A 23,770-nucleotide genomic window follows, 5' to 3' on the forward strand; every position below is an offset into this window, starting at 1 on the left:
TCTGTATAGTACCTCCAGACTCTCTTAGCAGTCTCTCCTTTTATAAATAAGTGCTCCAAAATTTCTCTTCTTGGCACAATGCAACTGGTACAGAGACTTTATTTGACCATACTCTTCACCCAAAAAATAAAACCTTAAAAGGAATATCCTTCACCTAGATAGACTTAATATTTCATTTACTTTCTCTTTCTCCTTAAGAGAACCCAAACACTCTTCACACCAAACTTTCCAGAGCTTGTTTTTGTCCACCAAGGATTTTTGTTAATTATAGATTCTAAAAGATGATTTTGCATCTTTACATAATACCAGCTAGTTTCTTTCAAGAAACAATCAAAATCTATTATAGGGTGACATGTCACGCCCCGAGCCTATACCCTGGGCCGGATGGAACTCGAGAACCATTGTTGGCTCTAAGCAAACCCTTGATCTACTTAACTTACGAAGGAAGTTTTAACAATCAAGAAATAGTCTCAAGCAAATAACTTCAAGAGATAGTAACTTCGTGAAAATGCCAACTCAAGTCTTAACGAATAAAACTGAAAACAAAAAGACTAAAGAAGTATAACTGCTCGTCTATGAAGCCTCTAAAATAAGCAGAGATGTCAGGACAAGACCCCCAATCATCCTAACAACTAAAGTACTAAATCAAAACAAGGTAATAAGGGACCCTCTAGAAAGTAAGTAGGCTCATCAACTTACTCTGAATGCTCAACTGGATCAACGAGACGCTGGATGCTGATCCTGGTTACCTGTGTCTAAATCATAAAATGACGCAGGCCAAATGAAATTAGTTCATTGAATGTAAGAGTATGCGAGGGGAAAGCTAAACATAAATAATCTTGAAAGGAATCTAGAAGGAACACTTATCTTGGCTTTACTCAACTTATAACTAACTCAACTTAAATGTAAAGGAAAACAACAATAACATGCAAAGCATTTAAAATAGTAGATGACAACTCAATTTATTAAAGATATACAATAACAACTCAATTAAATATAAAGTAATAGAATACTGTGAGAGTTTGTCTAACTGAAAACCATCACTATGAGCCTAAGCGGTGATAACGTCTTACCCACGCTGCACTGCCCTATACTTTGCTGTCATATAAGATGCATCAACTAAGTGGATGCTAAAAAACACTGAAGAGTCATCCAAATAATCTGATCCTTTCTACCCATGATGTCTACATGGTTTATGAAGACTTGAGTTATTATGAACCCGTCCCCGTATCGGTGCTCAATACAACTCTCAAAATACACTCAACTCATATGTTTTAAAAACAAAACTCTTTCTATCATTTGAGATAATTACTTAAAAACTAGCCCAATGGATCTCTTGAAACTCAGTGTTTCCTCTTTTTTTTGAATGTAATAACATTTCAACTCTTGGGAATACTTAGTTTCTAAATAATCTTTTGAAGAAATGAACTTAACTCTTACTCTATACTCAACTCAAACTCCTGTCATAGAACAAATTTAAAACGTTTATAAATGACTTTTGGAAAACTCTATGAACTTCTCTTGACTTGGCTCTAAACTTTCCTTGAATTTTGAATGTATAGATTCAAGGACTGTGATTTGTGATAGGAAAGATCTCATGAATTTAGAAGTGTTTTTAGAAAGTTAAACATAAGAAACGATTAATAAATCATTGTCTAAAAAATAGTCTGCGATACAGAAATGCATTTAAATATTTGGTCGCAAAATAAATTTTGCGGCCAATGGTCCATGAACTCTCTGCGACGCGAGGAAGAATTTTCCTATCCTGAGGAACAGGTCCGCAACGTCCAATTTCACCCAACTTTTTCCTTCTTCATTTTTCAGCCCCTATTCGCATAAACTCGGTTCTTTTTCCTAAATTCTTTTTAGATTCAGATAACCAAAACATATACACAAGAATCTTACTTGAAGGAACTCTAATTATCAACATTAAACTCTCAAGAACTCCTCAATCTCAACCCAAATTCAAGAACGAAAGCAATTCAATAACACCCATCAAGAGCATTCAAACTTCCAATTTTCTTTTAGGACGAATTCATGCTAAAATAATTAAGTTTGGCACGTGGATGAATGAACCCAACGTTATGAAAGTCTCACATACCTCGTAGGATCAATCCATTGACAAGATCCACAATCAATTTCTTACGAAGACGACGAATCTTGACTTTCCTCTTCTCTTATCTGTTGAGTTCTTCTCTCTAAAGCCCTTACATAAATTTTCAATTGTACAAACTGAACCATTCAGTTTGACCCTAATTAATTCACTAAAAATGAATTAAACAACTTAACTATCAAAGAGACCAAAATACCCTTTAAAAATCCGGTTTAGACTTTCCTTATGTAAACAATCCGACTTCAAATGAGCAACATATCTCCTTTATACAAACTCGAAATTAAGCAAACTCAGCGTCATTTGAAATATAGTTCAACGATATTTCCTAAGATATCCGTAAGCACACTTCAGTCATCCTAAGCTAGGAGTTATAATTGTTTGAAGTTAACCAAAAACCCAAACTTAACATATTTTCTATAATTCTCATTCTTCCGTAAAATGACTCTTTCTGATTCTAGCTCTTTGTAGTTATTTCAAATAGCAAAATGTTACAAGACAAGTCTACTCTTCACTATTCTAATGATATGATGAACCTAACATGGTCCAATTGTCATTAAAAAATTGGAGAAGAACACCCTTAGGATCCCACCATAAAGATTGTTCAATACAATATATATTCTCTATCATGTTCTTCCACACCTGTTACTCTCTCTCAATTGAACAAGTGTAGGAATATACTTCTTACAATATTTGTTCCACATAAGTTTGAGCATAAAGACTTTTGTGTTCTGAATTTTCACTAGAGCTTTGCATACATGGCCTTTGAGAAATCAAAGATACACCTAAGCCTTAAACCACCTTCTTATTTGGGAAACATACTTTCTCTCAATCATCCCAGTGTTTACTCCTTCATGTGATTTTATTACTTCAAAAGAATTTAGCAAAAATCCATGAAATTATTTTGGGACACAATTATGAGGAACAATTGTTGAAAGCACATGAATGCGGACACTTTTTAATACACTATTAATCAAGACTTTTTTACCTCCATATGATAGCATATTTTATTTCAATGCTTCCAATTTTTCACCCTCTGAATAAGCTCAACATATAGCTATTTTCTTTTTCTTGAATGAGTGATAGGGAAGCCAAGTATTTTAAAGGGAACCAACCCTTTTTTATATCAATACATTCTTTCGTTACTTGTTTTCTGATAAACATTCTAATGAAGATAAACAAACTTTTATCTTTTTTGCTTTTTGACAAGATTGAATCTCATAATAATGTAACGATGACACAATTTTAGTCAAATGCAAATATAGTAGTGTTATCTGCATAAACAAGATGATTTATCTTAGTTCTCCATTTTGGTAAATCACAACCCACATATTGGTCATCATCATACAAAGAATATAGAAATCTATTCAAAACTTCAGATGAAAGTACAAAAAGAGCAGATGTCAAGGGAACCTGTTTCACACCTCTAGTAGAATGAAAGAATTCACTCTATAATAAGCCTTGGACATATCCAATTTAATGACTACATTAGATGGTTTACCTCTTTTTTTTTTCTAATATAAAAAACAATCTCTTGTGTTAGCAAGACATTTTTTTTAATGATATTCTTCCTTTAACAAAAAGACTGATTGTGAGAAATCAATTTAGGTAACAAAGCTTCCAACCTATCATGCACAATCTTACAAATGATGGAATAATCTCTCTCTTGGGCAGTAAGACCAAGTCTGTATAAGTAATTGACTTAGAGAGAGTATTGCCATAGAAAAAGTCTATAAACATCCTTAATAAATTATTACCTGCAATATCCCTACATGCTTGATAAAATGTATCAGTTAAATCATCTGGGTCAGTTGAACTGTCCCCATTTATATCAAAAATGGCATGTTTGGCTTCATCCAAGGTTGTTGGCAAAGATCAACACTTTCTTCCTCATTTATAAGAGAAAGGAGAAATCAGTAGTATCCCTTTCTTGTAAGAATTGATTCTAGTAAATAATCACAACATATATCTCGTAACTCATCTAACCATGCACCCTGAGCATTTTAAATTCTTTCTATTTGAAGATTTCCTCTCCTACCCTTCACTACATTGTGAAAGAACCTAGTATTTTCATCACCACTCTCAAGCCAGTCATACCCAATCTTTTGTTGCCAAAAAATCTCCTCAAAGTGCAAGTATCTCTTATATTCAACATGTGCTCTCTGTAATACTTCTTTGTTCTCAGCATTTGGTGATTCTTCAAATAACTTTTCCTTAATCTTAACAATGTTCTCCTTGATGGAGAGCTGCTTGAAAAAATCTCCATAAGTTTCTCTTCTCCATTTTGTTAATGCAAATTTAACTCTTTTGATATTATCCTTAAAATAAAACCAAGATTTTTTTGGGAATCATTGACATACCAATTCTATTTAACAACCTTTAGAATTGGTCTCTCCAATCTTGCATGTTAGCAGCAAAGGGGCACGATCTAATCCTCTCCTTTCTAAATACTCAACCTCCATATATTCTACTGGTTAATTAGAATTTTGTCCAATCTTTCAAAGATATAATCATGTCTAGCCCTTCCATTCTACTATGCGAAAGGGCTTCCTTTAAATTAAATATTTGTAAGATCACAAGCTGATATGCAATTATCAAGGTCTCAATGTTTAGGATCAAGTACTAGCAAACTTATAATAGTAAGATGTTGATCTGAACTCTTCACGAATGTAGGATCAAATCCATCTTTAGCAAAGAACTAAAATTTTTCATTTGAGTTAGAAGTAGCAATGGCATCCTCAATATTCTCTATATATGTCTATGTGCCTATCATTCTGAAAAGGTTTAAATAGTCTCACAAACCTGAACTTATGGTATTTAAGCAACACCTCTACTCTTTGAAAAGCTTGTTGGGATATGAAAGATCTAATATTTTAGTTCGAGTCAAAAAGGCAAAAAAAATAGAGCAAATATTCTAAAAAGGCAAAAAGATAAGGTTCAAACCGAAAGGGCAACATTTGGATGGAAGGTGGACGCCATGAAATCATTTCGTGTAAGGTGCAGCCTTACATGCGTCTTATAAGACGCAAGACGCCTGTTCACTTTTTAAGGCACATGGCCATTTGCACCTTAGAGTTAAAAATGTAGTGGACCTCGAGAAAGTTTTGCAGGAAGAGTTTTATGGTGTAGAGAATTAATTGAACAAGAAACTAAGCCTTTTATTTCAGTTAGCTTTACTGATAGATCTAAATAGATTAAATTTTAATAAATAAATAAATATTTTTTCATCTCTATAATTTTTATTTTATTATTTGGCTTTATTTGTAAAAATCTATGTATCTTGTAGTAATTTAAAGAGGCATTTAGTAGAAAAATATTTTGTGAAAATTATGATAATTTAAAGGTGAGATTTACTTGTGATTAATTAAAGGTGAAATTCTTTGATATACATAAAAGGATTTTCATACATTTATTCATTCCCACTGCTCCAACTAAAAGTGCTTTTTTAAGGCGCAATCTGACAAGCACCTTACATGGTGCAGACCGTCATGCGACTTACAAAGCGCATGCCGACTTGCACCTTGTAAGGCGCATGTCAGGTTGCGCCTTACAACAAACAAATTTACGACGTCCTCTTCCATCCAAATGTTTCCTTTTGGTTTGAACCTTATTTTAGTTGCCTTTTTAATTTGAACCTTAATTTTTGTTTCCCTTTAGAAACTCTAGCTCATATTTTTTTGCCTTTTTGGCTCAAAAGTCTCTAATATTCCATGTAATAGCATCCATTGTTTATTAGAAGTTTTTTTTGACTCTCTTAGTGTAGTACCTTAATATTAGAAGGAACTAATTTTTGGAAGAACTAAATTGGAAAGAGTGAAGTTGATAATGTTGCAAGCTAGTATTAAATTGTGAGTATTGGGTCAATTTCAAATGACTATACCTTTCAACACATGTTGAGTTAGGTGGCCTGATAACGCTCAAACTTACTTCTTAAATAAGAAGTAAAGCGGTCGTATCAAGTAAAGAATCCAACTAATGAGGTTGGGATCGTTCCCACGAGGAAAGTAGTTCAGACTTAACTTTAATCTATTATTACTATTATTCAGTCAATAAGAAAACAAAAGACAATAAAAGGGTGTTTTTTATTCTAAATTAATAAAAGAGCTAACTAAATTAAAGTAACCAACTAACAGAATCAAACCTTGGAGTTTAATCAATTAAAAAAAGTAACTAGGGTTTAAGTGTTCCCCACATGTTTCTAACTAGATAATTCTAACTATAACAATTCTTTTCTAGTATCTTGCATGCAAAGTCATAAGTTATGTATTTCTAAATCCTTGGTCCGGCATCTAGAAAATTTCACTCCGCACCTTGGTCTGGCTACGTGTGTTGCTATACTAACCCTTACCTTTACCTAATATAAAGTATCATATTCGATATTTGACTAAGTTATTATCTCGTACCAATCAATACTAGCCTATTAGATAATATACACTAACTCTATGTTGATAATTCTTTTCCAATTATCTACCTCCTTGGTCCGGCAAGTAGCATTAAGGAGAGTTCTAACGTTGGCCATCCGTTAAGAAGACTTCTAAGCGAAAAAATTATCAATACATGCAAGACACTATTCTAGAATTGTTATTTTTGTTAGGTTTTACCTCATTATTCGCCCATGGTTCCCACAACCCTAGTCATGGAGTTTAGTTACCCATAGTCATAATCACAATATTCATATATGTAATATAAGAATTCATGCACTTACTTCAAGGAAAGAATAAAATCCAGAAGTTCACTTGATTAATCAACAAATTCACCAACAACCAATTCCAAAAAAAGTGTATCAATTACTGAAATTAATCGAGGACTAAAGATTCTCCAAAATTATAACAATCACAAAGTCTAATAACAAAGAGTCTACTCACAAAGAGTCTAACTCCAAAAATGAAGTTTTTCCAACTATTTATAAAAAAACAAAAACCTAATAAAAGAAGGACTCTAATTGCTGAAAATCTGTCGAAACGCGTCCGAGTCGATGGACATCGTGACGGGCCGTCGTGGTCACGACAGGCCATCATGGCCTCCGTCATCCTATATTTTACAAATCCTTCTGCTTCTTTCTTCATTACCCTCAACGAACAGGTATGACGGACCGTTCTAAGTACGACGGTCCGTCGAGGGTCTCCGTTCCATAACACTTAAACTTCTTGGAATTTGGGTACTGGACTATTCTCTGATCATCACGACGAACCATCAAAACGGGCCATCGTGGCTATGACGGTCCGTCATGAACTTCGTAATACCACACTTAGGTTAGACTTTCCCATCTTCTTTCAATAGGTTCTCTACGATGCCAGCTACGGACTGTCACAAGCTCGACGGACTGTCATAAGCTCCATAGGTGGTAACTTTTCTGCATTTCTTGATCAAAAACTTCCGCATTCATCTTTAGACAGATTTCCTGCAAATAAAGAGAAACTTACATAAAAATCAATACAAAAAGGCTTTTGGACACACACTAAACTTAAGGAAAAAACATTAAAATACCGTGAAACCACGGTATATCAACACCCTCAACATAAATTCATTGTTTGTCCTCAAGCGACGCACTATGACTCACTACAAAATCTTTGTATAATAGTATCCATGTTTTAGACTTCGCAATCATTTGGATATCAATCCCGATCAGTCTCATCATGTTTATGAATGTTATCACTATTAGGCTTGAATTATGTGGAATCAGACCATGACACATACTCACCACGCACTAACACCTATCCTCTTCAATTTCTCACTGAGGTGTTAATATTTCAGGTATTGCAACTAGTGTCCTCACTTCAAAATAACATCCTCATTTTTCACACAATGATTTCAGTTTGAGTATAAGGACTTCTTTTCAACACTTACTCTCAGAACAAATTCACAACTCATTCATACATATTGCCATAAGCTTGCCCTTATTTTCATTGCTTTAAGTTCGCCATACAACTCTTAGGATCACAATAGGACTTTCTTATCTTGAAAATAAGCTCAAGGTATATTTTGGTATACTTTAGTGACTTTTTGCCCTCCTTGACATATCGGCTAAACATACCATTTTTTATCATTTTATTTCTCCCAATTTCTCATACGCTTTCACCTTGCTATTTTCCCTTCTTTCTTCATTTGTGTAAGTGACTTCTTTCTTGTATTTATTGTATTATTATTATTATTATTATTATTATTATTCACTTTTCTTTCAACTGGTTCTTGAGTCACTTTACTTTTGTTCATTCTCTTTCTTTGTTCTTTCAACCCTACTTTCCAGATCATTCCTCATAAGAGTCATCCTCGACTAATGGCTTTGCCATGAGTCAAAGTACACAATACCCAAAGTTGGGTCAAGGCCAAAAAAAGGTTGTTTACTGCATTATCCACCCTAAACTTATCTTTTGGCATAAGCTGAGGTGCACATGTCCAAGGAGGGACCAGGACCAACACATTATTCCCATAAAAGATCTGTTGGGGTGAAAAAGAAAGGTTTAGTTTAAGCTCATATCATTTGGATCAAAGAGGGATTAATTTCATCCGGTTTTGTTTTATTTAGGCTAAAAATTGGCTATATTGAACAAGGGCCTATGATCCTTTCCTAATTGTCTATTACAACTTACTTATAGCAGGACTAACCAGGCAAGTTCTAGCTCAGTACAAATAGTGTACTATTCTAATCTTCTCACACTCACTTGACATCTCATTACTCTACCAGATTATCAGACACCTAGTTCGAATTTTAGACTTAGGGTCATGCAGTGGTGTATCTCTATGTCATGCTTAGAGCCACACATTTATCAATTACTATTCCTAGTCATGCATTATTTTCATTACATCAGGATATAATTTTTGTTTTAGCCATCATGCTTCAGAGTTATACTATGTACACAAGATATGGACATGCCGTTCAACAATAAAAATAATCAGTCTCTTGGGGAAAAAGAACACAGGCAAGAAAACCCCAAAAAAGGATAGTGAATTGGGATACTAGGAATTCACCCTAGCACTAACTTTCCATTTACCCCACCCCCAACAAAAAGATATGCAATTGTCTCCAATGCATAAAAAAATTGAAATACAAGAGTGGTAGGTGAAGAAAACCTGGGGGGCAAAGCGCCGACGATCAGCAAGCTGGTGGGTCTGGTTCCTCAGAACCCACTACCTCTGTAGTCTAGACACCCTCGGTAGTGTCCTCATCAACAACAACACTATCAGCAGTTCCTCCCTCTATCGCCACATATCTGGAGCTAGATGTTCCAGCATCTGACTCTACAACCCTGATCCGACGTGCCTCCTCATCAGCAAGCGAGGCTCTCCCCGCAGCCTCCATCTCACGGCGCTCCTTCTTCCATGCTCTAGCCTCATCCTCCTCTCAACCCTTGCGCCTCTTGGAATGCTCTCAAGGGGGAGGTGGTGGAATCTCAGAAGTGGCGAATAAGGCTGCCATCACTGTGTCCTCAGTAGGTTCTGTAGTGGCCTCAGACTCAGGAACCCTAGCCTCTAGTATCATATCAATGTCCAATCGCAGACTCTCAACCGCAGCCTGAAGGGTTGATACGTCCACCTGAGGGGCTGGACGGGCTAGCACCCGCAACTCATAAGTGTCCAAGCGCTGATGAACCTTATCGACCTTCCGCTCTGTGTGCTGGACCATTTTATGCTCCAAGCGCTCTTCTGCCTCACCAATATACCTCTTTATCCAAGGCTGAATGTGATGCAGAAGTGTAGCCATCTGTGCTTCTAGTTTCTGGACCCTAGCAAGCGGGACCAGGCGGCGAACGGGGCTGAGTGAGAGGAGCTAGGGGTAATGCTACTACCCGGGATAGACTCGACCGGGGTAGTGTCAGTGGTTTCAAAAGTAGCTTGCTAGCCGTTCGAGCATGTGCTACCGTATCTGCCAGATTTTCACCTAGTGGAGGCAACTTTGGACGGGGCCTTTTGCGTGGAGCCAACTCATTTGCCTCATCCCTGATGAGGCCGATATCAACAGTTCACATTGGAGTCTTCTGCTGATCAATGTGCCTGATGGGAACACCTGCGGACCTGCATAAGGAAAATATCATGCATGAAAAAGGGTAAGTAGTTGTGACCTTAAAAGACCTCTCATGCATGACTGACTGTGGAAGCCAAGCGAAGTCCACCTCAAACCCGGCTATGATTGCCGCCATCAGAACTGCACGATCCCATGTGACTATATTATTAGCGATCGTGGGGGAAAGGCAGTGGCAGACAATCAACCATTAGAACTTAGCCGTGAAGGTCAAGTTAGCCTTCTTGATGGCTCTCTTTGACTCCGTTACCCAGTCGGCACCCTCTCCATCAACAGACAAGTGCAGGTCCATCCACCTCTTGGTGGTCTCTCAGTGATGGCTCACGCAATAATTGGCCATCTTTTACAATTTGCCACCGATAGTCGAACTCGGCGGTGGGAGGGGTCCTGTTGGTATCAACATCCTCGCCGTACGGATACCAGCGGATGGCGGGAAGGGAGATGTCAACATGTATGCCGTGTACTCGGACATGCTCAAGTGGGGCCTGTTTGGCGGGGGCAGCCCGCCTATATATCTGTGATCTTAGACTAGCCACATAAGAGGTGTAGAACTCACCGACCAACTCCTCACTATAACAGCCTAAAGAACGAGATGTCTACTCCAGCCGTTGTCTGGTGAAGAGATTGTGGATCTCTGGCATAGAGGGGAGACTTCCTATAAGGACCTGCCTCTCCAGTGTAAGGGTCCGTGTCATTACGCCTTTATCATTTAGAAACTTGGCGTCGAAATATACTTTATATTGGCCGTTGAAACACCATTGGTTGGGATGGTCGGCAACCGATGTGAGAGCACCAGTCGGTGAGCCTAGTGTGGAATTACGACTGTCAGCCTCATTAGACGATGCAGACTGTGCAGATGCTGCGGGGGGCAGGGACTTTGGCGGACCCGGAGGCTTTCTTTGACCACAAAACTCTTAATGAGCCAGACGCTCCTTATTCATGTGTAGTTGACCAGAAGGTATGCCGGTCAGTTTGTGCTCCTCATCAGACTGGAATGCAGTGACTACGCGGATGCCACCTTTTTGGGCTAGCTCTGGTAGCACGTGCAACTCGTTATGGAGTGGAAATAATTGGGGGCATGTACTCGGGGTCATGCTTATCATTAGAGCTTATAACCAGTCGGGCACACGAGGTGATAGACTTTGCACAAGTAAACTCGATCTTGTTTTGATGTCATTAGAGATAGTACCTGTAAAAAATCAATATTAGTATGAGAAAGAGCAAACAAGACGAGCAAAAATGACACAAAATAGATATAAAAGCTAAGCTATAATAACTTTCCTGCAGTAACAGCGAAACACGACGGACCAGGTGACGGCTCGTCGTGAGTACGACGGACCGTCATGTCTTACTTCAACTATGTTGATTTGGAGACCCCTGAAGGAAAATCTCTGACAAGTATGACGGCTAAGCAGGATGGACCGTCGTGATAATGATGGTCCATCGTCGATGTTCATCGTCGGGTACTTGGAGAAAAGTATGGAGACCCTCAGAAGAGGGATCTCTGACTGTCACGACGGTTTTGCAAGACGGACCGTCGAGGGTATGACGGTCCATCGTAGATGTCCATCATAGGTCACTTGGAAAAAGTATGGAGACCCTTAGGAGATGGGTATTTGACCGTTATGACGGTTGTGCAGGACGGACCGTCGAGGGTATGACGGTCCGTCTTAGATGTCTGTCAGAGGACACTTTAGAAAAAGTAGGAGACCCTTAGGACAAGGGTTACTGACAACCAGAACGGTTGTGCAGGATGGACCGTCGTAGGAACGATGGTTCATCGCATGTATCCGTTGGTGGACACTTAGAGAAAACGAACAGTGGGATGTTGGAACAGGCCCTATGACGGTCCGTCGTGCGTACGATGATCCGTCATCAAGGTCTCGTTCTATCATTCAGTGACAGAACTGGGGATGCCACAATCATCCCCTATGACTCAAATGGAATTCTTAGTGTTAACCTACATGTGTCTAATTCAAATACCTAGCAAACTAGCAATGCTAAAATACCTATTTCTAGAGTTTTAACAATGCAATTTGAGGATTCTCAACCTAGGTCAGACAAAATTGGATCAAAGAATGAAGACCCACCAAAAAGAAATAGGCTAATACGAATTAAAAAAAAGTAAAATGCAATGTTAATGGGTAGAGATCAGAGACACATACCTGAGAACATGAAAAAGACAACCAAGTGAGGCACTTGGTTTGCAAGAACAGAACCACAGCAGCAGACTCCGACTAATAGAGAGTAGATTTTAGGAATTCGGGAATTGGGGAAGTTATCAGTTGATAGAGAAAGAGGTAGGAAGTTGGAAGTTTGAAAGGAAGGGAAATGGGAGAAGGAGGGAAGGAAAAAGGTGAAATGAAGGGGTGGGTTTTTTAAATGTTAAGAATTTTAAAAATAGGCCCAGCCGGGTCAGGTGGGGTACGCTCATTAATGACGCAACGAGTCCCCGATGACGGTTCATCGCAGATGCGACGTTCCATCATTAGTTCCGTCACGTGTGCCCTTGTTTTGAAAATAAATGAAAGACGTACCTGGCACAACGGATTCATGCGATGGTCCGTCGCATGCGTGACTTTTGCAGAGTGATTTTCTGCAGAATTTCCTGGTGATGTGCCTGCAAATTCAAAACCCATTAGTAGAAAATACTACCATTACTAGAAAGAAAAACTTTAAGTATTGGATTGCCTCCCAATCAGCGCCTGATTTAACGTGGCGGCACGACTGAGGAGACTTGATTACTCAGCCTTCATCAAGATGGTATGCCTCAATCATTTCATTCGCCGATTCAGCATGCCCAAAATAGAGTTTTATTCGTTGTCCATTCACCTTAAACTGCACACCCTTCTTGGTTTCTAACTCAACTACTCCATGAGGGAATAGTTGGGTAATCAAGTAAGGGCCAGTCCATTTGGACTTGAGTTTGCCCGGAAAAAAACGCAACCTAGAATTGTTTAAAAGCACCAAATCCCCAACTATAAACTCTCATTTTTCATTTTTAGGTCATGGTGCTTCTTCATCTTTTCTTTGTAGGATATAGCATATACAGATTGGACCACACCACTCTGCCTCATGGACCTACAAATGTTGAAGGTCGCTTCTTCATTGTTCAACCGAAATTTCATTTGCCCCTTTTCCATATCAACTAAGGCTCTACCCGTAGCAAGAAATGGCCTCCCAAGAATAATAGGCACTTCAAAATTAACTTCACAATCAAGAATAACAAAATCTGCTGGAAATAAGAACAACTCCACTTTTACTAGCATATCATGGAGTATCGCTATGGGCCTTTTTACTGTTCGATCGGCCATCAGTAGCCACATCGCAGTGGGCTTTGGATCACCCAAATCCAACTTCTTGTAAATCGAGAGAGTCATGAGATTTATGCTTGCCCCTAGATCACATAATGCTTTCGCAAAATGTAATGACCTAACTGTACAAGGAACAGTTAACGCACCCGGATGTTCTTTCTTTTGTACTAGAGATCTTGTAGCAATAGCACTACAATGCTGCATTCTATCATCATCCTCGAAAGGATCAATCTTTTCTTTGTAACCAGATCTTTCATAAACTTGGCATAACCGAACATTTGTTCTAGAGCTTCTACCAAAGGGACATTGATAGAAAGCTGCTTTAACATTGTTATAAAATGCCAATATTTACCATCCTCGGTCTTTTTCACTAATCTTTGAGGAAAGGGGGGTGGTGGTCTAGGCATGGGAGTTACCTTTGTAGGCACTTGAGCATCTTTCCCCGTGTTATCTTCTACTTCACCACTAACCTCTACCACTTTATCATTATCTTTATCAACTTTTCCTCATTAGGCGGCATAGGTGGGTTAATGGTATGCTTACCACCCCGAGTAGTGATTGCCATACAATGTCATCATTTTTCCGATTTTGGACAGTGTTGCTAGGAAGAGTGCTCGGTTGCCGTGTGTTCACATTCGCAGATAATTGGGCCATTTGCAACTCAAGCTTCTTTATAGATATTGCATGTGTATCGACTTTCTGCCTAATACCCGCTAAATCACTCCATAACTCTTTAGTGTGCTCATCACTAGCATCGAACCTCCTCATCATTTTGTGCAACATATCCTCAACTCGCGCCATACTATATCCACCATCCCTAGGTATAACTTCACGATTTTGAGGAGGGACATAGGGCCCACTCCTATCACTTCTGTTACCATAGTCACCCTTGTTGAAGTTGTTGTTGCGGTTTTAGTTTCCATCTCGGACATAATGACCCTCACAATTATAGTTACCATAGATCTGACCTTGGTTTCCTTGACCTTGGCGCCAATTCTCCTGATTTGAGCCTTAGGCACTTGGTTGAAAACCCCGTGTCTGCTCATTTACTGCATAGGAATTCTCCTCATAATAGCATTCATCATTTGATGGTGGTGGTTTAGACAAATAGTTAACTGCATTCATCTTTTCTGCACCCCCAGTGATATGTTTTAATACCAACCCAAGCTCAGTTCTCATCTGAGCCATCTCTTCACGAATCTCATTTGTGGCTGGTTGTGAGTGGATTGCACTGCGAAGGTATTTCTCCTAGTATCTGACTTCCTAGTACTCCAAGCTTTATTATTCCGAGATATTTTCTCTAACTTTTTGGCAATATCGGCATAAGGAAACTCCCCATAAGAATCACCCGCTATAGTATCCAATACCGCTTTAGTATTATCATCCTGTCCCCAATAGAAGTAATCCTTTAGTGACTCATCATCAATGCGGTGATTGGGGACGCTTCACAAAAATGAGGTGAATCTATCCCAAGAACTACTAACTGACTCTCCTAGTATTGCCACAAATTTGTTCACTCTGTCTTTGTGTTTTAAATTCTTGGAGACCGGGTAGTAACGTGCTAAGAAAACTTCCCTTAGTTGGTTCCAAGTGAAAATTGAGTTATAAGGGAGCTTAGTGAACAAAATAGCAGCCTCTCCCGTCAGTGAGAGGGGAAAAACTCTTAGACCTATTACATCCAAATCCAAATCAGGCCTCCCTACACAGCTTTTACACCTTGCCCTTACCTTAGCTATATGGGCATGTGGATCCTCAAAAGGTAGCCCTGAAAACAAACCTCTGGCAGTGAACATTTGTATCAGACTACTAGTTACCACAAAGGTGTGGCCTTGTGGTAGACGGGGCAAGATAAGTGGCCCATCAGAGTCTGCTATATTATCATAGCCTTTGTAGTATTCTTGAGGACATGGAGTGGGATATTTTCCCCTTTGTTGATTTTCACCCGGATCATCGGGTTATAACTGACCATGAACATCAAACGGAGCTGGGATGTTCTGGTTTGGATCATCATCGTGAATACCAAGTTTCAAATCATGTTGCATAGTGTACACTCTAATTCGTGATCGTAGGGAAACAAGGGTTCTCTTCCTCTCTGTATATTTGGCATACTAGGAAGATAATTCTGCAAGAATAAAAAACAATAGAAAAGCAAAATCAAAAAAATATTGACTAAATTTTAGTAATAAGTTTAAGTTAATCTAACATTTGCTTTCCCCGACAGCGGCGCCAAAATTTGATAACGCTCAAACTTACTTCTCAAATAAGAAGTAAAGCGGTCGTATCAAGTAAAGAACCCAACTAATGAGGTTGGGATCGTTCCCCCGAGGATAATAGTTCAGAATTAACTTTAATCTATTATTACTATTATTTAGTTAATTATTTTCTTAGAAAACAAAAGACAATAAAAGGGGTTTTTTATTTCTAAATTAATGAAAATAACTAACTAAGTTAAAGTAACGAACTAACATAATCAAACCTTGGAGTTTAATCAATTAATAAAAGTAACTAGGGTTTAAGTGTTCCCCACAAGTTTCTATCTAGATAATTCTAACTATAACAATTCTTTCCTAGTATCTTGCATGCAAAGTCATAAGTTATGTATTTCTAAATCCTTGGTCCGGCATCTAGAAAATTTCACTCCGCACCTTGGTCCGACTACGTGTGTTGCTACACTAATCCTTACCTTTGCCTCATATTAAGCATCATATTCGATATTTGACTAAGTTATTACCTCGTACCAATCAACACTACCCTATTAGATAATATACAATAAATCCATGTTGATAATTCTTTTCCAATCATCTACCTCCTTGGTCCGGCAAGTAGCATTAATGCGAGTTCTAAAGTTGGCCATCGGTTAAAAAGACTTCTATGCGAAAGAATTATCAAAACATGCAAGACACTATTCTATAATTGTTATTTTTGTTAGGTTTTACCTCATTATTTCCCCATGGTCCCCACAACCCTAGTTATGGTTGAATGATTTGAGTTCTTGAGGTTTTACCCTATTCGAGGTTGAATGATTTGAGTTCTTGAGGTTTTGTGCTTCGTTTGTTTTTTGTTAATGAAGTTCGTGTTGAGTTCTTGAGGTGAGATTTGCAAATGAGTGTTGTTCTTGGTGAGTTTTGGTGTATATTAAGTTGTAATTTGTTGGATTTAATAATCAAAAAGAGTTCGAGGGAAATCGTTTGATCCTAGATGAGTTAGGGCATCAACAAATGCTGGGCAGAGGCTTGGGGCGATGGGCCACCATAATGCCAGAACTACTCCCTATTATTTTGGGGTCTTGTGTGGTGCATCACTCAGTGTTCCCCAAACAATGGTCTATAGTTTTGGGGTTGGGCCCTGCGCTACTCAATGAGTTTGGTTGCAAGGTCCCCTATCCTTTTGATATTTTTTCCGTGTGAGTTCCCTCGAGTCATACCTATGTTCTCTAATTGATATCCGCTTTTAAAATTTTCATTAATTCTTGAGAAATCATAAGTATCAATATCATAATTCTTGAATTCATAATTCAAATTCACGATAGAATTAGGAGTAGAGTTCGAGGAAGTTCTTTCGAGTCACTTTTAGAATCTTTTACAAACTCTTAAAATTTGAGAATGAGGAGAGTTGAGTATCATTATTTTAAGAAATCAATATATTGGAACTAAGTATTACCAAGAGTAAACGTTGTACATTTAAAATGAGAGGAAACTTTGATGTCTAAATGAGTTTATGATGAGTTATCAACATTGTCTCTTTTAAGAAAACCTATTTTAGTAATAATCTCCATGTTTGAGGATGAAGACTTCTTTTTGAACATATGATCATGAGTTATATTATTGGGAGTAGTATTGAACACCGATATGGAGACGAGTTCAGACAACTCAGAGTCCTCATAAACATTGTATACCAAGACGGGTAAAGGATCATAATTTTTGTATGATGCCTAATTGTTTTTAAGAATAGTTTAGTGGATTCACTTAGTTGATGATATCTTATACTACGCCAAGGTATATAACAGTTCTGGCAACATAGGCGAGACTGTTGTATAACTCATAGTGATGGTTGTCAATTAGAGAATCTCTCATATAAGAGTAAAATAATTATTATAATATTTCAAATACATTGAGTTTTTAACGAATGTTTTGAAATCTTTCTGTATAATGCATTTTTATTGTTGCTTTTATATTGAATGAGTTGAGTACTTCTGAGTTTGAGTATCTTTGAGTATCCTTGAGTTGAGATGAGATGATTATGTTATTCATTTTATTAGTTCAAGCTTATTTTAGTTCTTTAGAGTTCCTCTTGCAGTCTTCTACATTCCATGTACTAACGCCATTTAGCCTCCATCTTTTTTATGCAAATACATATAACTAGGGTCATCAACAGGCGCTTTGTTGATACCACTTGCCATTCAAGATAGCTTTGGTGAGCCTCACAGCTCCCAGAGGATTCCGTTTATATCTTTCAGTTTTGCTAGGATGTCGTGGGTCTTGTCCCGACTTTCATCATAGTTATTAGAGGCTTCAAACATAACCAATAGTCGTTGATGAGTCTTTTCATTCTCGTTGTTAAATGTTGAAGACTTGAGTTGCCACTTGGCCTAGTTGAATATTTATTTCTAAATATTCTGATTTAAATATTTAAGTGTACCACTGAGGAAGCAAGCGCGCGCACACACACACACACACACGCACGCACGCACACACACACACACACACAAACACACACACACACACACAGACACACACACACACACACACACACACACATCAAATTCAATTAATACATGTCACACAATGATTGGTGTGTGATAACCATTTGCTATTTAAAATATGATATTGGTTGAAAAATGATGTAATAATATATTATCAGAATTGTTTATAAGGGTGATAGGACTCCTGCATAGTTAAGGTATTTTTTTGAAAATTCTGGATAACTTGAGGTGTCATTTTATGTCTTTTCTCTCTATTAAACTACAAGTTTTGGAGTCTATTATTAACTATAAAACTTTTTGAGTTTAAGTTATGTGCATTGTTAGTGCAGTAAATTTCTACACCATCAGGTAACTTACTTTAATAAAATATTATAATTATAAAAAATATAAACAACCATTCACTAAAAAGAGGAGAAGAAGAAGAATATCAATAATTGTGTCCTATTTGGATTCTAACCAAATTTAGTTTTGTAATCAAATTATTTTCTTTCCAAAGTTAATATAATTATTAGGTTTTTCATATGTTTTCCCTTAAGATCATTGCTCATGTAATTCTTCAAACATCATCCTTTCTGAACCTGACAAGAAATAATTTTTAGAACTTTAATATTCTAAAATTTGACAAGTTTCTTCTATTCAATGGTACGTCGCGAGAAAATTTTTCATATATTTTCTTGTTTATAAGCATAAATTTTTTTTGGACAAATCTTCATTAGCAAAATAATTCAATGTACTAAAAATAGGTGATATAGCATCGACAGAGGTGAATATTGTATTTAAAATATTGTCACATCGTCTCAAATTCTTTTGTTCTACTCTAAGTTATTGGGAAAAAAAATTATTAGTTGAACTTTCACTCTGAATATATTTGACAAAGAAAGTGTTGAATAAATAAATAGACATATTCATAATTTTAAGCTATCTAACATTCATAAATGTATTATGCAACATTAATGGAAAACTCAAATTTAGATGAGCCACATACATAAGTTGAAGTTTCAGTAGCAGAAAGTGACAGGGAAGAAACAAGATAGATTGTTTTTGAAATAGGAGTTGGAAATTTGAGAGACCCCTACATCGGTAAGGAGTTTTAGTCACTTGATGATTCATTTAAATTTTATGTTGAATATGCTCATCGTAGCATTTTTAGTATACGTCGAGGTAGTATGACTATGTCAAGAAAAGATAAATTAATAATTCGTCAAGAGTTTGTCTTGTCCGTTCAAAGCAAGGATTTCATTCAATGATGTAGAAAGCAATAAACCACGAGATGAAACCAGAGAAGGATGCAAAGTGTTGTTATATATGTCAAAGAAAGAATAAGGTAATTGGGTTGTTTGTAGGCTTGTTGCTAAGCACAAACATGAATTTGCATCTCCAAATAGTAAAAAATTCTTGCGATCTAAAAGAAAAAGAAAATTGATGCCCAAAAGAAACTTTTGATTTACTTGATAACTCTGGAGTTCATTCAAGTAAAATAGCGTCAATGTTGATGAATCAATTTGAGGGTGTAGATTGACTGAATTTAACAAGTCAAGATATCCAAAATTATTTACAAACTAGAAGACAAAAAGATCTTGAAAAAGGAGATGCACAGTTAATGCTATATTATTTTCAAAGGTGTCAATATGAAAATCCAGGTTTCGTTTATGCAATTCAAATGTATGTAGATGGTCATTTAGCTAATTGTTTTTGGGTTGATGCTTAATCTAGGATAACTTATAAGAATATTGGAAAAGTAGTTGTTTATTATCCTACATATATGACAAATAAATATAAGATGCCTTTTGTTCCATTTATTGGAGTAAACAACCACTAGCAGTCTATTTTTTTGGTTGTGATCTACTTTGGGATGAAATTCAAGACACTTTTGAGTGGTTACTTCGTATTTGGCAAAAGGAAATGTTCGGAGTTGCACCTCATACAATCATAACAGATCAAGATTCTGCCATAACAAATGCAGCTGCAACAGTAATTCCTAATACTAAACATCATTTTTGTATGTGGCACATAACAAAGAAGATTCCAAAATATGTAAGTCATGTTTATCACCAATATGCTGATTTTAGTAGCAAGTTTAGTTGGTGTATTCATGGTATAAATATTACTGAGGAATTTGAAACAATGTGGATAGAAATAATGGAGATGTATAATTTAGGAGAAAATACCATGAATTTCTCACATGCTATGGGTGAGAGTTACATCGAAATATTATTGAATAACCCCCACCCAATGGAATATATTAACTCATTTCTTGCGATAAATCTCTTTGATGAAGCCCTTAATTGGTTGCAGAGAGCATATGCGATCTATGAAAAATGAATAGCAGCATATGTGCGTACTACTTTTTGTGCAGACATGTCAACAAGTCAAAAAAGTGAGAGTATGAACAATTCTTTTTTAAAGATTATTTGAATTCTAGTACTCTAATGAGTATATTTGTGGTGCAATATGATAAGGCTATTGACGCTAGATATGATAAAGTAAGGAAGAATGATTACAAGACAAAATATTCAAGGCCTATCTTGAAAACTTTGTATCGTATGGAGGATGAAGCAGCGAAGGAATATACAAGACAGATATTTCAGATTTTTCAAGAAGAACTTATTCAATCTCAAAACTTTATCTCTGAAAAGATTGGGGTTAAGGACGGAAGAAATATCTATAAAGTGCATCAACTTCAATGATAAAAGCCGACATAAATTGTTAGTTTGGATCTTGCATTGAAAAGTTGTTTGTTCATGCCACAAATTTGAGTTCATGGAAATTCTATGTAGACATGTAATAATTGTAAGAGTTAGTGTTCAAATTTTTAAAAAAATTCATCCGTTAAAGGTTTTGAAAATAACAAAATAATGATTGTGAGTTGTAACATTCTTCTTTGTTTTAGTTCTACGTTATAGGATTTTGAAAGAGGTTCTATGTTATGAATTTTGAAAGATAACTTTTATTTTCAATTCATGAACCTGTAGTAAATTCTATTAATTAAAAGTGTTGTTCTTGCAAAACCTTTATCCTATAAATTGAGTTTCTTTTGTTTGAAAAAGATAAGCATTGAAAAAACTACTTTCCGTTGAAAAACTCTAATGAGACATTAATCCAAAGGTGAAATCACCAATTCAAGAATAAGAGAGAAACATTCTTCAATGGTACTTTTTTTGTGGCTTAGTTGAAATCCAAAGATAGAGTTGTTATTTATTCTTCCGATTGCTCGTGGAAGAGACTCCAACTATCTTCAAGAAATGTATTAACGTGCCTCTAAGCCAAGCAAGTTTTGTTTTGGATTCCTTGTATGTTTATCATTCTTGTTTATTTGTTCTAACAATTTGAAGATACTTGTCTCTATGACATCCACATCAATAACAAACAGTGTTCCAAATGTGCTTAATCCTAATTTTGAAATATCTGATGGCAAAGACTTTCCTAGATGGCATGGAAAGATGGAATTCTTTTTAAAACGGCTAAAGTTGGCATATGTTCTTGAGAAACCTTGTCGTGACGCTGATGGTTATGAGGTAGAAATGAACGAGGCTACTTTAATTAGAGAACAAATTGCCAAATGGAAAGATGATGATTACTTATGAAAGAATCATATTCTTGGAGGAATGTCCAATAATATTATGATCAATATTATATTAAGTGTAGATATGCTAAGGAGATTTGGGATACTCTGAAAGCTATTCATTTAGCAGAAAAGACGAGTTTAAAGAAATTTCTTGTTTCAAATTATATGGAGTTCAAAATTATCGATGACAAGTCAATCACTGTACAAGCACAAGAATTTCAAATTATAGCTAATAAAATTTCTATATTTGTAATTGCTCTTGATGTAAACTTTCATGTTGGTGCTATAGTCTCAAAACTTCCTCCATCTTGGAATGGCAGAAGCAAACTGTTACACAAGAAGAAAGATTTGACTCTTGAACAATTATTGCAACATTCGCAAATTGATTAAGAGACACGATACCGTGACAATAACCTCTTGAAGGATCCAATCGTGAAAGCTCATGTTGTTGAAGAAAAGATCAAGAAGGAACCTGCCAATATTAAATTTTTGAAGGCAAAGAAGAGTAAAAATTTCGAACGTAGTTATTCTAATTCTAAGTCGAATGAATGTTATCATTGTCATAAATTGGTCATTGTGCACATGATTGTAAAATTCTTAAAGATGAAAAGAAAAAATAAAAGGCATATAATAATACAAAAGATGAACTGGTGGTCATGGTCGCAGAAGCATTTGTAGCGAGAAATCAAGTGGAATGGTTGATAGACACTGGTGGAACTTGTCATATATCAGGTAATCAAAATTCTTTAACGACCTATGAATTATTGGGGAGGGGGAGGGGCGATAATGTTTTGCATAGGGGAAACTCATCCTCTGCTAAGGTTGTGGGAAAAAGAACTGTTGAACTAAAATTCATTTCCAAAAAAATGGTTACATTGATAGACGTATTGCATGTTCCTAATATTTAAAAGAAGTTGGTGTTAGGTACGATTCTTTCGAAGCATGGTTTTAAAATGATATTTAAGGTAGATAAATTTATTTTGTCTAAACAACACATGTTTGTTAGAAAAGGTTATGCTACAAATGACATGTTCAAGTTCAATATTGAAAATAAAAATATTTCTGCTTATGTTGTGGAGTCTTTAGATTTATGTCATGAACGTCTTGATCGTATGAATTTCAGATCCATTCAACTTATGGTGAAAAATGGATTAATTAAATATTGTGGAAAGGAAAATGTTGCTAAGTGTATTACTTGTAGTAAATGTAAAATAACAAAGAAACCTTTTAAGTCTATTGAAAGGATATTCACACTTTTGGAGTTAATCCACATTGATATTTGTGAGATGAATTATTTATCACGTCATGGAAAGAGATAGTTTATCACTTTCATTGACAATTACTCAAGGTATACATATGTCTTTCCATTAGAAACAAAAAATGAGACTTTTGAGACTTTTAAAACATATAAAGTAGAAATTGAAAATAAATTGAGTTTGAAGATTAAATCAATTAGATCTGACAGAGGTGGAGAATATTTAAAATCAAATTTTATTGATTTTTGTGAAAAAGAAGGCATTAAAAAACAATTGACTTTGTCTTATACACCACAACAAAATGGCGTAGCAGAAAGAAAGAATTGAACTTTCATCTGGTATCACTGAAAATTTGTGGGCTGAAGTCTTATTTTCTGCATGTCATATTTTGAATCGAATTACGTCCAAGAAACATGATTCATCTCCATATGAACATTGGAAAAATCGAAATCCAAATATAAATTATTATAAAGTGGGGTTATAAACATGATTGTGTATTTATTCGTTATTCACAAAGCAGTAAGACTTATAGATTTTTGAATCTTGAGAATCCAAGCCCTCACACAATTATTGGATCGTTGCATGCTAACTTTTTTGAGCATATATTTCCTAAGAAAAAAAGAATATTTGGAACAAAATACAATTACTTCTATATCTACTGTTAAAAGAAAAATAGTTGAACCTTTGGAAGAAAATCAACCAAGGCGTAGTGCACGATCAGCCAAACCAAGAGACTTTGGACCAAATTTTCAAGTCTATTTAGTTGAAAAGGATCCTGAAAGTTATGCTGAAGCAATGACTTC

General features: G+C 36.3%; 1 long non-coding RNA gene across 1 annotated transcript; it reads right to left on the reverse strand.

Moving 5' to 3' along the window:
• Window positions 1–465: 465 nt before the first annotated feature.
• Window positions 466–2,254, reverse strand: LOC138338298 (uncharacterized). The gene is made up of 2 exons (XR_011211735.1): window positions 2,102–2,254; window positions 466–755 (listed from the first exon to the last, which is right to left on the reverse strand). It is a non-coding gene; the product is annotated as an uncharacterized lncRNA (long non-coding RNA).
• Window positions 2,255–23,770: the final 21,516 nt, after the last annotated feature.

This window comes from Solanum lycopersicum, chromosome 9 (assembly GCF_036512215.1).
Source record: "Solanum lycopersicum chromosome 9, SLM_r2.1".
NCBI lineage: Eukaryota > Viridiplantae > Streptophyta > Magnoliopsida > Solanales > Solanaceae > Solanum > Solanum lycopersicum.